The sequence below is a fragment of the Carlito syrichta genome, unplaced genomic scaffold (assembly GCF_000164805.1).
Source record: "Carlito syrichta isolate Samal-C Ts95f unplaced genomic scaffold, Tarsius_syrichta-2.0.1 Scaffold301830, whole genome shotgun sequence".
Classification (NCBI taxonomy): domain Eukaryota; kingdom Metazoa; phylum Chordata; class Mammalia; order Primates; family Tarsiidae; genus Carlito; species Carlito syrichta.
Window position 1 is genome coordinate 611,998 of NW_007245926.1, and position 14,968 is coordinate 626,965.

The following is a 14,968-nucleotide window of genomic DNA, read 5'->3' on the forward strand; positions in this document are numbered from 1 at the left end:
TCTCCCTGGCTCCCTGCCTTATGGCTTTGTTGACTCTCCAGTTGTGACCTCAAATTCCTGGGATATTCACCCAAACCCCTCTCCCCCTCAGAGTTTGCTGTACCCCCGTGGCCAAATCCCCACACTGCCAAATCTCACAGCAAAAGGTGTCTGCTGTCCACACCCTCTCAGCAACCAATCCCAGGGTTGGCCAAGGCTTTGCCTTCTCATCTCCAGCCTTACTGCTGATGGCTCGCGTGCCCCATGCAGGCCAGGAAACAAAGGATTCCCCAAATCAGACTGGTCTTCCTCACACTGGCTGCTGCCTAAATCTTGTCATAGCTCACTGCACACTTGACACTTGTGGTTCAACTATTGGCTTATCCCCCTAGAAGCTGTCCCATTCTTTCTAGTCCTAACGCCTCCGTCCAAGTTCCCTTCACACCTCACTCATGATGCCATTAATCACATTTAATCATTTAGTGCATCATGGTTGCACGGTAAGCATGAGCTAAGTACTTTTATGTATTGTCGTTTCATTTTCATAGTCATACTCTGAGGTTGATTTCATTGTCCTCATTTCATAAATAAGGAAACTGAGGCATGGAAAGTCCAAGTAAAGTCTGTGATCACTGTTATGATTGACTGTGGGTGCATAATGAATCACTCCTAAACTTAATGACTTACAGCTATTTTATTCTAGGATTAGCTGGGCTCGGCTGGGTGATCCTTGCCTGAGGTTGCACATGGTGTTGCAGTCAGATGGCGGCTAGGGTTGGAGCCATGTCTAAGACTTCCTCACAACATGTCCAGTGGTTGACACTGGCTATAGACCAGGACCTCAGCTGGTTATAGCCAAAACATCTGCACTTGGCTCTCCACAGGGTCTTTCCACTTAGGTCAGTTTGGGCTTCCTCACAGCATGGCGACTGAATTCAAGAATACACAACCAGGTAGCACATGGTGGCTCACACCTGTAATCCCTGCACTTTGGGAGGCCAAGGCAAAAGGATCACTTGAGACCAGGAGTTTGAGATCAACTTGATTAACGCAGTGAGACACCCATCTCAGGAAAAAGAAAAAAAGAAGAAGAACACACAACCAAAGTGAAAAAGAGAGAAGTGCTTGGCATTTCTATGATCTAGCCTCAGAAGTCACACAACATCACTCTGTCATCTTTTATTGGCTGAGTAGTCACAAAGTCCGACCCAGGTTCAAGTGGAAGAGACATAGACCTCACCACCTGATGGGAAGAGTGTTGTCACACTGCAAGAAGAACATGTGGAATGGTATATCTCGAAGTAGCCATCTTTGGAAAACACAATCTATCCCGATCATGCAGCTAGTAAATTGGGCAGAGTCAGGATTTGAACCCAGATCAGCCTAACTGCAAAGCTGGTGCTCTTGAACCGTGACAGGACACTGCCGAAAGAGATTCATCAAGTCTCAAGCACTGAGCCTGGGAAACAGAATACAGCATATCAGGGAGACATTCACCAACAAGTATGTCCAGAAAAGAGAGTCCAAGACGCTGATATGCCTGGAAGCCATGTCGTATGGTTTAACAAACGGCTGAGGATATTTAGCCTGAAGAAGACAAGACTAAAAAGTGACATGAGAGCTTTCTTCAAATACATGAAGGGCAAACACATGGAAGGGGAAGATCTCGTGTGCCACATCCCTCCGTGGACAGAAGAGGCGGGAGCAGACAGACCTGTTAGCCCTCCCCACTTCATCAAGGCCTCTGCTTGACAGGCTCAAAGACTGAGTCTCTTAACCCTCGGCTCAGTGCAGTGGTCTTGGGTACTGCAGGTCCTGGGTACCAGATAAGAGCTGCAAGACCCCTTGGTTCCTTTTGCTGGAGGTGATGAGCCAAAGGTATTCTGGCGTGCCTTGGCCAGAATGGGCCCAAGGGACGGATGGCTCGTCAGATCTCAGCATCAAGGCCGGGTCTCAGTGCCCTGACAGAACCATGTCTGCAGGACAGAACAGCAGTGTCCTCTCTACAACTTCCCACTTCTCCCCAACAAATGCAGCCATGCCTGAGGTTAGTGTCACAGTGATAAATTCCTGGCTCTGATGGCAAAACTCCCGGGCCCCATCCCTATCTGCCTGTTAAGCTGCAAGACCTTTCCCTGATTCACCAGGGAAAACCTCAGAGAAAAAGGAAAAAGACTGAGTTTCCAGAACATTAAACTTCCATTGCCACGACTGCCTGCCAATCTCCCTGCTGCTAATCACTTGGAGAAAAGAAAGCCAATGTACCTTGGGGGTGGGGGGAGGAGTTGCGTTTGGGGGCTGGCAAGCCACAGCACTGCTACTGACAAACCCTCATCTTTTCAGCTGGAAGAGACCTTAGAAGGTCAACTTGTCCCTTCTCCTGCTTTGGACCAGACTCACTTCACGCAGTCAGCCAAAGGGACAGTTTTTCCTCCATATTTGGCGACAAAAATATCAGCCACAGTTTATTCAAGAGCCAGCAAATATTTAGTGAGTTCTTTTCATGTGCCAGACACCAGGCTGATTAAATAGGCCTCCCACCCTCTGTCTCCAAAGTTTATAATCAGGGGCTTAAGGAACAAAAGCCAAGGAAGGGAATGGTCCTCTGATTTGAGGACACAAATGCTGAAAACCTTTCTCCTTCCCATCGGCCCAGCCACCGCCACTCGTACCCCACAGTGCCCACGTTTCTCTGCCTTCTTTTCTGGTGTGGCTGAACTGGGAAAGTTTTTTGTGTGCAGCCGCAGACAAGTTCAACGGTGTGTGGCCAGCAATGGGATTTAGTAAAAAGACCACTGCACTGAGCAGAGGGTTAAGAGACTAGGTCACAGTGAGAACCTGGACAAATCACTTCACCTCAGTGATTCTCAGTTTCTGTATCTGTAAAATGGGATTGATTATACCACCTACTTCATAAATTGTTTGTCCATTCCAGACTCCTCAAACAATCCTTGCTCACTTTGCTGGCTTACATGATCAGAGATGTCCTTTTTTATAAAACATGCACCGAGGTGTGGGAAAATGGGCCCTGTCGTGCACGGTTGGTAGACGTGTAAGTAGGTGTGCCCTCAGGAGGAGGGCTGGCTATGAGTTTCAAAGTCGATTTATTGTACTCACCCTTTTCCTGAAAGTTTTTCTAGGAATTTACTTGGTGTGTGAAATCATTCATGCCGCCACAACGGTCATCACAGCATCATTTATAACTTGCTTGTTTATTCTACTGTACGTATAATAGATATTTACATTTCAAAGTATAGCCATAATGAAAAATAGAATATTTACAATACCTTCAAAGCCATGCCCTCTGCATGCCCATAGCCTATCCTCTCTACTCCCCTTCCCCTTCGGGTCATCCACTACACCAAATCTGGGGCTAATCATTTTCTTTCCTCCCTTTATAGTTTTATCACACAACTATGTATATCTTTTAAAAAGAGAGAGAAAATTTCATTTTTTCCTATTTTGCTCTCTCTCCAAATACTATAGTTAGTGTACTTTTGGCCATGATTTTAATTCTAACTTGACTTTCACTTCAATAATAACTTGTGTTTAATAATAATAAGTTTATCCTTGTTATTATTTTATGGAATCATTATTTATTTATACATATAAATATTTACTATTCTCTGTCTTCATTTATTCTTGCACTTCAAACCTCCTTCTGGGAACATTTTTCTTCTTCCTGCTATATATCTTTATACATTTCTTTAGTAAGTGTCTTTCATACTCAATTATATCTATTTTGTTTTTAAAAACATTTTAGGCCAGGTGCCGTGGCTCACGCCCATAATCCCAGCACTTTGGGAGGTCGAGGTGAGAGGATTGCCCCAGTCCATGGGTTTGAGACCAGCCTGGGCAACTTGGTGAGACCTCGTCTCTACAATAAATCAAAAAATTAGCCAGGCAATGTGGCACCTGCCTGTAGTTCCAGCTACTTGGAAGGCTGAGGCTAAAGGATCACCTAAGCCCAGCAGATTAAGGATGCAGTGGCTGTGAGTATGCCACTGCACTCCAGTCTGGGCGACAGGGTGAGAACCCCAACTCAAAAAAAAAATTTTTTTTTAATTGTCTTTTGCTCTCACGTTTGAGAGAGAATTTTTGGTAAAAGTAGAAGTCTGGCAAAATAGCTATTTTCACATCACACTTAAAAACTACCATTCCTGGCCTGGCGCAATGGCTCAAGCCTATAATCCCAGAAATTTGGGAGGCTGAGGTGAGAGGATTGCTTGAACTCAGGAGTTCAAGATCAGTGTAGGCAATATAGTGAACCCTTATTTCTACAAAAATAAAAATAAAAAATAAGTCAAGCATAGTGGCACACAACTGTAGTCCCAGTTACTTGGGAGGCTCAGTCAGAAGGATTACCTGACCCCCAGAAGGTCAAGGCTGCAGTGGAATGCAGTGGCATTCCAGCCTGGGTGACAGGGTGAGTGAGACCTCCACTCAAAAAAAAAATCACTATTTCATAGTCTTCTGGCTTTCATTGTTGCTGTCTCATTTCTCAAAATGAGCTGTGAATAGAATGTGCATTGCTTTGTAGGTAATCTATCTTTTATTTCAGACTCCTTTTAAGAGCCCCCATTTATCTTGAGTGTTTCCAGTTTTTCTACAAAACATTCGTTTCTTGTTCTTTATCCCACTTGGGACGCACTGGGCTTCTTAAAGCTGAGAACTGGTGTCTTTCATAAAGACTAAAAAATTTTCAGTCATTATCTTTTTTGAGCACTTCTCTTCCATTCACTCTGTCAGTCTTTGAAATTCCAATGATATATATGTTATATTTCCTTACTCTGTTCTTTATATCTCCTAACTCTTTCATCTGTTTGTCTTTCTATTGTATACTGGGTCATTTGTCAGAGTAACTTTCAGATCACAAATTTTCTCTTCAGCTGTGTCTAATTTATTATCACATCTATTGAGTTGCTAATTTCAATGATTACATATTTTTCTTTTCTGAAATTTGTATTTGTTTCTTCTTTACATCTGAATAGATTATTTTGACAGTGTTTTCTCCCTATTATACTTCCAGTACTCTCTCTTATTTCATAAACAAATTAAATATATTTATTTTGTATTATATATTGGATAAGTACAAGTTGTTGTATTCTTTCAGAAATCTGATATTCTCATTCAGGTTAATTTATTTCCTTGTGTGTTTGTGAAATTTTCATTGTGACATCTACATCCTTTAGACCTATGTCTGTGAGAATTATCTGAGACCAGGTTTTAGATGACAGCCAAGTGTCTTCACCAACTCGTTATCTCTCTCTTTCTCTGTGTGTGTGTGTGTGTGTGTGTGTGTGTGTATGCATTTTCTAGTTTATCTACTAAGAATTTCACCTCTCAGGAGTCTCAGTTTTATGTGTGAGTCCAACCTCCTTTTTTTTGAGTCGGAGTCTCACTCTGTCACCAGACTGGAGTGCAGTGGGATGCTCCCAGCCACCGCAGTCTCGACCTGCTGGGCTCCGGTGATCCTTCCGCCTCAGCCTTCCAAATAGCTGGAACTACAGATGCGCACTACCATGCCCAGCGAATTTTTTCCTTATTGTAGAGATGAGGGCTCACCAAGTCACCCAGGTGGGTCTCGAACCCGCGGGCTCAGGCAATTCACTCACCTTGACCTCCCAAAGCACAGGATTACAGGCTGAGCCACCGAGCCTGGCCAAGTCCAACCTTCTTGATACCTGGGCTTTATATGTATTATCCATATTAAAACTCAATTAGGCCCCAAGACAAAGACTAGCTCTACAGTACACTTATCCTTTTCAATTTACGACCTCTTATTGTTTCTTATCTCTAAGAAATTCCCCTAATTTTGTGCCAATTCAGTCATGCATTCATGTACTTTTAAAAGGGAAGGGAATATATATGTTATAATTGTGTGCACACACGTACACACACATATGTACACATAAAGGATAACATCTCTCTCCATATACATATCTATTGGATATGATGTGTATATATGTGTGTGTATGTGTGTGTGTTATTACATATTACCATTTAGGGACATACTGTCCTTGGAAGAGTTTCATAAAACATTGAATCTACTATATTTGATAGAAAGATAAGTTTAATTATTTTTATTGGCAAGGGAAACTGTCAATACAAGGAGTCAGTATAAATATCTTGTTATATAACAGTGTTCTCTCTGCTTTATGAGCTATTGAGTGATACTTGCTTTCTCTTTTGTGTTTTTTCATATCGTCTTAGATTTTTGTAATGGAAATTTACTATTTTAACAAACACAGTTGTCTCAATTCTACTCATATTATTATGCAGATACACAAAGCATTTGTGACTTCTTTGTTTCTCTGTAACAAAGAAGCAAGGCGAGAGCATTGCCTGAGCCCAGGGATTGAAGACCAGCCTGGGCAACATGGCGAGAGCTCGTCTCTACAATAAATCTAAATACATGCTTAATTGTGCTTCTGGAGCCATCCTAGTGGAAAGTGTAGGACTAAAGACTAGAAGTTGGTGTACCAGACCCAGTCTAAGGGTCTCGCCAGATTTGCCCCACTTGTCTGTCCCCTCAGTCACACACTCAATGAATAGTCCCAGCAACTGCCTCACCTCCTAACACTATTGGCTCTCTCAGCCTTCTCCATAGAGAAGGCTTCAACAGACTCTCCAGTGTGTCTGCCAGTACAGGAGACAAGGCTCTGGAGTTCAGGTCTGCCTCAACAGGACCTATGGAAGTTCAAGATCTTCTCACCATATCTAGGCTCAGATAAAGAGTGCATTGTTGTGGCTCACATCCGTAATTCCAGCACTTTGGAAAGCGGAGACAAGAGGCTAGCCTGAGCTCAGGGATTCGAGACCAGCCTGAGCAACCTTGTTTCTACAATACATCCAAAAATTAGCAAGGTGGCCCATGCCTGTGGTTCCAGCTACTTGGAAGGCTGAGGAGGAAGATCACCTGAGCCATGCAGGTCGAGGCTGCAGTGGCTGTGAGCGTGTTACTGCACTCCAGCCTGGGTGACAGAGTGAGACTCCAACTCAAAAAAAAAAAAGTGATTGCTATGTAACAAAGTACTCCAAAATTTGTGGCTTAAGCAAACATTTATTATCTCACGGTCTTGTGGGTCAAGAATCTGGGGGTGGCTTAGCGAGATGGCGCTGACCCAGGGTCTGTCATGGGATGGATGTCAGGATATTGACAGGAATTGTGACCCTCTAAAGGGTTGGCATGACCTAGAAGACCCATTGCCAGGATAGCTCACTCTCATGGCTTCAGACCCTCACCATGTAGGCATCTCCATAGGCTGCTTGAGTATTGTCTCTTTTTTTGAGTTGGAATCTCGCTCTGTCACCCAGGCTGGAGGGCAGTGGCATGCCTCTTGGTCACCACAGCCTCAACCTACTGGGCTCTGGTGATCCTTCCGCCTCAGCCTTCCAAGTAGCCGAAACTACAGGCGCACGCTACCATGCCCGGCTAAGTTTTGATTTATTGTAGAGACGAGTCTCACCAAGTTGCCTGGGCTGGTCTCAAACCCGCAGGCTCAGACAATCCACTCGCCTCGGCCTCCCAAAGTGCTGGGATGACAGGCTGAGCCATTGAGCCAAGCCTTGAGTATTCTCACTATGGCAGCTTGCTTCTCCCTAAGCAAGTACAGTCGACCCTGGAACAACATGGGTTTGAACTGCATGAGTCCACTTATGTATGAATTTTCTTCTGCCTCTGCCAAACCTGGACAGCCAGATGATCCGCTCCTCTTCCTGTTCCTTGTCAACCTACTTAACACGAAAACGACAAGGATGCAGACCTTTATAATGATCCACTTCCACTTAATGAATGGGAAATATATTTTCTCTTCCTTATAATTGTCTTAATAACATTTTCTTTAACTTATTTTACTGTAAAAATACAATATGGGCCGGGATGGGTGGCTCAGCCTGTAATCCCAGCACTTTGGAAGGTCGAGATGAGTGGATTGCCTGAGTCTGTGGGTTTGAGGCCTGCCCAGGCAACGTGGCAAGACCTCATCTCTACAATAAATCAAAAAATAGCTGGGCGTGGTAGCATGCACCTGTAGTTGCAGCTACTTGGAAGGATCACTGGAACCCAGCAGGTCAAGGCCGCGGTGGCTGGGAGCGGCCACTGCACTCCAGTCTGGGCGACAGAGTGAGACTCCAACTCAAAAAAAAAAAAAAAAAAAAGTGCTGAGTTTTACCATTTGGAGAAATTATAAATAAAATTAAAAAGTACAGTATGTAACACAAATAACGTAAAATATGTGTTAATTAGCTGGGTGTGGTGGCTCAAGCCTGTAATCCCAGCACTTTGCCTGAGCCCACAGATTTGAGGTCAGCCTGGGCAACTTGGCAAGACCTCACCTCCACAAAAGATCAAAAAATAAGCCAGGCATGGTGGCTAATGCCTGTGGTTCCAGCTACTTGGAAGGCTGAAGTGGAAGATTGCCTGAATACAGCAGGTCGAGGCTGTGGTGGCCCTGAGTATGCCACTGTACTCTAGCCTGGATGACAGAGTGAGACTTCGACTCAAAAATAAAAAATAAAAATGTGCTAATTGTTTATTTTATCTGCAACACTTCCAGTCAACGGTTGGCTATTCGTAGTCAAGTTTTGGGGGAGTCCAAAGTTCCACATGAATTTTCACCTGCGTGGGTAGGAGGTCACCACTCCTAAGCTCCATGTTGTCCAAGGGTCAATTGCAATTTGACAGGAGGAAGACATGGTACCTTTTATGAGCTGATCTCTACAATCACATAATGTCACATTCTATTTGTTAGAAGCGATTTACTAAGACCAGCCCACACTCAAGTAGGGAGGAATTAGTCTCCATCTCTTGAAAAGAGGAGTATGAAAGCATTTGTAGACATAGTTTAAAACTACCACAAAGGACTATGGCATAAGCTTTAGATCTCCAACTTCCTCAGAATCTTCCCAGAAGAAACAGGTAACTTGACCTCATAGTATGGCAGAATTAACGTACCATGGGGCAAATGTTGACCACTGAAAGACAAGAAGGAGGTTGGGCGTGGTGACTCATGCCTATAATCCCAGCACTTTGGGAGATCGAGGTGAGAGGATTGCCTGAGCCTATGAGTTCAAGACTAGCCTGGGCAACTTGGCGGGACCTCATCTCCACAATAAATCAAGAAAAATGAGCCAGTCATGAGGGTGCATGCCTGTAGTTCCAGCTACTTGAAAGGCTAAAGTGGAAGGATCGCCTGAGACCAGTAGGTGGAGGCTGCGGTGGCCGTGAGTGAGGCACTGCACTCCAGCCTGGGCGACAAGGTGAGACTCCAACTCAAAAGAAAAAAAAGAAAGACAGGAAGGAAAAGAAAGTGGGAGATAATTCAAACCACACACACACACACACACACACACACACACACACAAGATCCAGCAATTAGGTTTGCAAATCATCCTAGAAAAACCGCTACATACCACATTGCTGATTATCACTACAGTCACTATTGAAGTACTCCCCTTGGAAAGCTATGCACCGATGTCAATGCCTAGTCCATCCATCAAAGCAATTTTGTAACACTTTTTCTGGAATGTTCATCAGAACTGTTATCATCATTTGTTGGGTACTGACCATTAAGCTTGTGAACTTGCCACCGTGCACTTATGTTGGCAGCACTGTACAAATAATTGTATTGGAATACCCTCCTTACTCACCTGATCTGGCCCCCCATGATTTTTCCTTTACCCAGAGATAAAAGAAATATATATATATTTTTGAGTTGGAATCTCACTCTATCACCCAGACTGGAGTGCAGTGGCCGCTCCCGGCCACCGCAGCCTCGACCTGCTGGGCTCTGGCGATCCTTCCGCCTCAACCTTCCAAGTAGCTGGAACTACAGGCGCACGCTACCACGCCCGGCTGATTTTTGATTTCTTGTAAAGATGAGGCCTTGCCAAGTTGCCCACGCGGGTCTCGAACCCGCGGGCTTAGGCAATCCACTCACCTCAGCCTCCCAAAGTGCTGGGATTACAGCTGAGCCACCAAGCCCGGCTTAAAAGAAAGATCGAAAGGAAAACATTTTGATGACATTCAGGACATCCAGGTAATACGATGACAGTTCTGATAACTCTTTAGAAAAAGAGTTCCAAAATTGCTTTTACAGGTGGACTAGGCACTGGCGCTGGTGCATAGCTTTCCAAGGGGAGTGCTTCGAAGGTGACCATAGTGATATCCACCAAGGAGGTATGTGGCACTTTTTCTGGGATAAGTTCGTGAACTTAATTGTTGGAACTTGCACCCACACACACAGAAACTATTTTGAGGTGTGGTGGCTTCTCATGGTCCATCTGGAAGAAGGCCCATATATCTGAATCACCAAATAGGTTTTTTGTGAGTCTGTGGCTCACTTCTCTCATTCCCTGCTTCGTTTTCCTTTTTTCCCTTATTCTCACTGCCCTAGGAAAGTGCCGTTCTGTAAGCTTTAGCACATAATCTTTGTCTAAAGTTCTATGTTCTAGAAACTTGAGTTAAGACAAGTTAATCTTGGAAAGTACTGGTACTGGCATGAACATATTTTCAGACGGCTCAGTTACTTCAGAGTAAATGTCCAGACCTCCAAATTTCCTCCCCAAATACTCCTCCACTAGCCTGACTCTACCTTAATGGTAGCTAGGTATATGGTGGGGCTTACTCAACCTTGTAGTCATGGGAGAGGTGCGCATATCTGGTCCAAGTTGACCTCTGCCTGGTTTATTCACCTAGTCTGGTTCCTAGATTTTTTCCACAACTGATCCTGACTCGTCAGGATGACACACTAGCTCCCAGAGCTAAAGACCACAGCTCTAGTCTTTTTTCCTTCAGTTGGAAAGTCCCCTACTAAGTGAACGCTTTACTCTAACCCCAAACCTATAAGTTCTCTCAGTTCCTCAACGGCACACAAAAGAACTTCTAAGTTCTGCTTCCTAACAGTCCCAGGCTATGGAGAATGGGAGAACTGCCTCAGTCTCAACTAATGACTCACCTCCTTTGCTTTAACTCTTGTGCCGTGTTGAGAGATATACGACTAGAGACATAATCTCCATATTCTTAGAGTCCTTCTTTCCTCTCTGAAGGTCTCTACAAGTGTCCAGTGATTTGGCCCACGGGAGTGGAAAATGAGGACACAGCACTCTGACTCTACTGACCATCTTCCATCTCTTCCTTCTTCCTCCACACCACTTAGATGAGGAGTAGTGAGCTTCCCAAGTGACTTCCATCACACCACAGTCTGAATCAGAAATGGATTTTCTTTCTGCACAAAACTTTACTTTCGAGATTGTTTTGTCTTAACAAACTCAAAAACAAGAAATTGGCTTTGTGATTTAAAACAAAGCAACAGCCTCTTTATTTGGAGTAGTTCCTGACCTTCCTGAGATAGCAAAACTCACCGTTTTTATGGGTGGAGAGACCCAGGAGAGCAAAATATACAAGATATGGCTATACATCCAACATATATTTTAAATGCACAGGATATAGATATACGTCCAAAATGCTTTTTTTTTTTTTTTTTGAGTTGGAGTCTCACTCTGTCACCCAGACTGGAGTGCAGTGGCACAATCACAGCCACCACAGCCTCCACCTGCTGAGCTCCGGCAATCTTTCTGCCTCAGTCTTCCAAGTAGCTGGAACTACAGGCGTGCGCTACCATGCCCGGCTATTTTTTTGTTTATTGTAGAGATAAGGTCTCGCCAAGTTGCCCAGGTGGGTCTTGAACCCGCGGGCTCAGGCAATCCACTCACCTCGGCCTCCCAAAGCGCTGAGATTACAGGCTGAGCCACCGAACCCGGCCCCAAAATGCATTTTAAACATGCTATCTATCACCTTTAAGGAATTCAAGTATTTTCCCCAAAACTACCATTACTATCATCAACTCTTTATTGAGACCACTTCCAACTTGCCTATTAAGGATGCTCCTCCCTCTGCCTCCAGACCCCAATCCCAAATATTCAATCCTTCTTTACAGACAGCTGAGTTTGGGTGCATTTTCCTGGCTTTGAACTTAGCAGTTCTTCAGGCATTCGAGTTGCAGTGCTTTTACTTCTTGACCCAGGATAAGAAAGAACTCTTTCCAGACCCATTTCCCCACCTCACGGTCAGGAAAGAGATCAAGTACAGTGATGTTTTAAGACATGAAAAGACCTATGAGAAGTCACTTTACAAACTCTATCGCACCGTACAAATATGAAGTATGAGCTCATGAAAGAAGCCTTCTCAAGCAGCTGAAAATAGTAGTTCTCCTAATGTTGTCTCTCCAGATACTCATCTTTTGAATAATAATACTTGTCCCCAGGGGCCAGGAGGGATAAAGGAAGTGTCAGAAGAAGGGCTGTTTTAAGTCATTAAAGAAAAAGAATGAAGGAAGCCGGACAGCTGTGGAAAGTCATTTTCAGATGCTTCTCATCTGTCCAGACAAGCACCAGCTTCAGGCATCTGCTGATGGGACAGCTTCAGGATGGCGTCCAGGAAGATCCAACCCATTGAGATGGTGGCAAACCAGAGCCCCAAAACCTCCGGGCTGGCCTCTTCAGCGGCTGACGGTAGAGATCTATGCAGGCCGCTGTCCATATTCACTCTGCTGGGCAGAGAGGGAGCTGATTTATGTATCCAGCAGGTATGCCAGAGAAAATTCAAATTGATCAAAAATTAAATATTCATAGGACATTATTCATTAAGATTCATCTCACCGCGTGGATGAAATGAGGCAAGGGAAGAAATTAGCTTGCTTGAGAGTGTCAAAGTGATTATGTGATTAAATTGCAATTTATAATTCCTCCTTCAAGAAAAAAAAAGCAAAACTTCTTGATTTGTTTCTCCTGCTGGCTGTGTCCCCTTGTTGTCTAGGCCTGAGCCAAGGACACTCAGGGTTCATCAGAGACAGGAAGGCTCCACACACAGTGCTTGGTCTCCCTCCCTCCGAGTCCTCCATGGATTCCAAGAGAGGCCCTTCCACTCAGCCTCAGAGTTCTGCGCTTGATGCTGAGAACAGGGCTTCCAGAAGTAGAGAAGACTCGACAAACTCCCACAGGGCCACTCGACTGGGTGGTTTCCAGCCTCAGGCCATTGCCACCCCTTCCTCTACAAGAAAAACAGGTACAAAGTACAATCTCCCTGAAGATCCTCAGTCATCCCTAAAAGACATACCTGAATGGTTTGTAGGGAAGTCTCCCTCTGGCCACTTCCCATATTCATTTTTTTTTAACAAGGCATGGCATTTATTTTTTTATTTGTATCTTAAGGTCCTGGCGTCCATGTGAGCATTTGCTACATGAGTATATTGCACGAAGGCGAGGTCTGGGCTTCTAGCAAGCCCTCTCCCTGCCGGGTAGTGAACCTGGTACCTAACGGGTGGTCATGTAACCCTTATCCCTCTTCCTCTCTCCCTCCTTTAGCAGTGCCTAGCATGTCCAACGTGGAGTGCCTCCTTATGAGAACATGCCGTACTCAGTTTTTTAATTTCTGTGATAGTTCACTTAGAACAGTCACTTCCCACACTCTTACAGAGAAGAGAGATGTCCTTCCCGTATTCCTGGTCTGCCCGCCTGAACTCAGTGGGAAGCTATGCACAGCCTCTTTGAAGCAAAGTGTGGGTCAGATGGTTGACTCATGAAGCCCACCCACTGAGACCCCACCACCCCCCGAAGGTCATCAAGCCATCCCCCAGCTCCTGTCAACAAAGGCCCCCATGGAAAGCGAATACCCAAGTTCAAGAACACGACGGATGACAGGTTAGGATTCCCTTGGGTCGCCTGCCTCTTTTACCAGCTGGTATATCCATCCACTCTACCCCCTTGCTCCTCTGGGTGACTCCCAGATTAGATGAAGCCTGAATCCAGTGAAGAACCAGGGACACTCCCAAAGCCTTGCCACACAAAGACCAGGCTGCTTTCGTTTTCCAGCTGTGCTCTCCCAGGAGACAGGTCCTGCCCCAGTGAAAGGAGACAGGAGGGGCCTCGGGGAGCTGACAGTTCCACCGGGGCAGCTCCGCTTTTATCTGCTTTAACCATGGCGCATCTGTGTATGATTTCATTTCAGGAAAAGGTTTTGCTACTAAAAATAATTTAAAAACCACTGAATTAGATGACCTCTCACGAGCCCCTTCCAGCAGCAGCCTCTGATTCTCTGATTTCAGTGGTATAGAAATGAAACGTACTCTGAACTCAACAAAGGCTCTCTTTTCTCCTCTTAACTCTCACTCTTAAGGAGAAGCACACTGTCTCTGTCCCCCTGTCGGTCTGTCTGTCTGGGATACAGCGTCTAGCTAAAAGGCTATGCACAGGCATGGAGGCAGATGGATATCTGTGTTTTTCTTCCTCTGTCTCTCTGTCGCCCTCCATTTTGGCCCTCACTGTCTCTGTAACTCTCTGTGTCTCTCTTGCTGCTGCCCAGGAAAGATTTAGAGGCTGGCTCCAGCAGCTGAGAAGGGCGATATTAATTCCAAGCTTGTTTCCAAACACCACGGAGGCCTGCCCGGGTTAATTAGTTGCGCAGGCTTCTCTTCAAGTGAGCATGCCGGCAGGGTTTTTTACAGCTCTGTCACTGCGTTTATTTGTTCATTTTCTATTTTATTTGGAAATACATTTATCTGACCATAAATAACATCGGCTATGGCCAGGGCCAATAAAGGCAAGGAACAGTCCCTTCAGGGGACTGGGGGTCACCATCAGAAGGCGTCAAGAGCTGGTACCCCTACTTCAAGGAGCGCTTCCAGCCCTTTGGAGAGATGGGGAGGTGGGGGGAGCCAGTGGGAGGACACTAGCAGAAGAGACAGAACCAAGGGGCATAGACACAGCTAAAAGCAAAGAAAGGAAACACTCATTGGTGAACAGAGCCCATAGCAAGGGTCCAGGAACCGGGGGTCTCGGTGAAGGACTTCAAGGATACACATTTGGCATAAGTGACTGGAGAAGAAGATTCGGGTCCAGGTCCCAGTTCTGGCACTTACAAACTGTGTGACCTCAGGCAATTCATTAACCTCCATGCCTCAGTTTCCTCACCAGTAAAACAAGAATGATA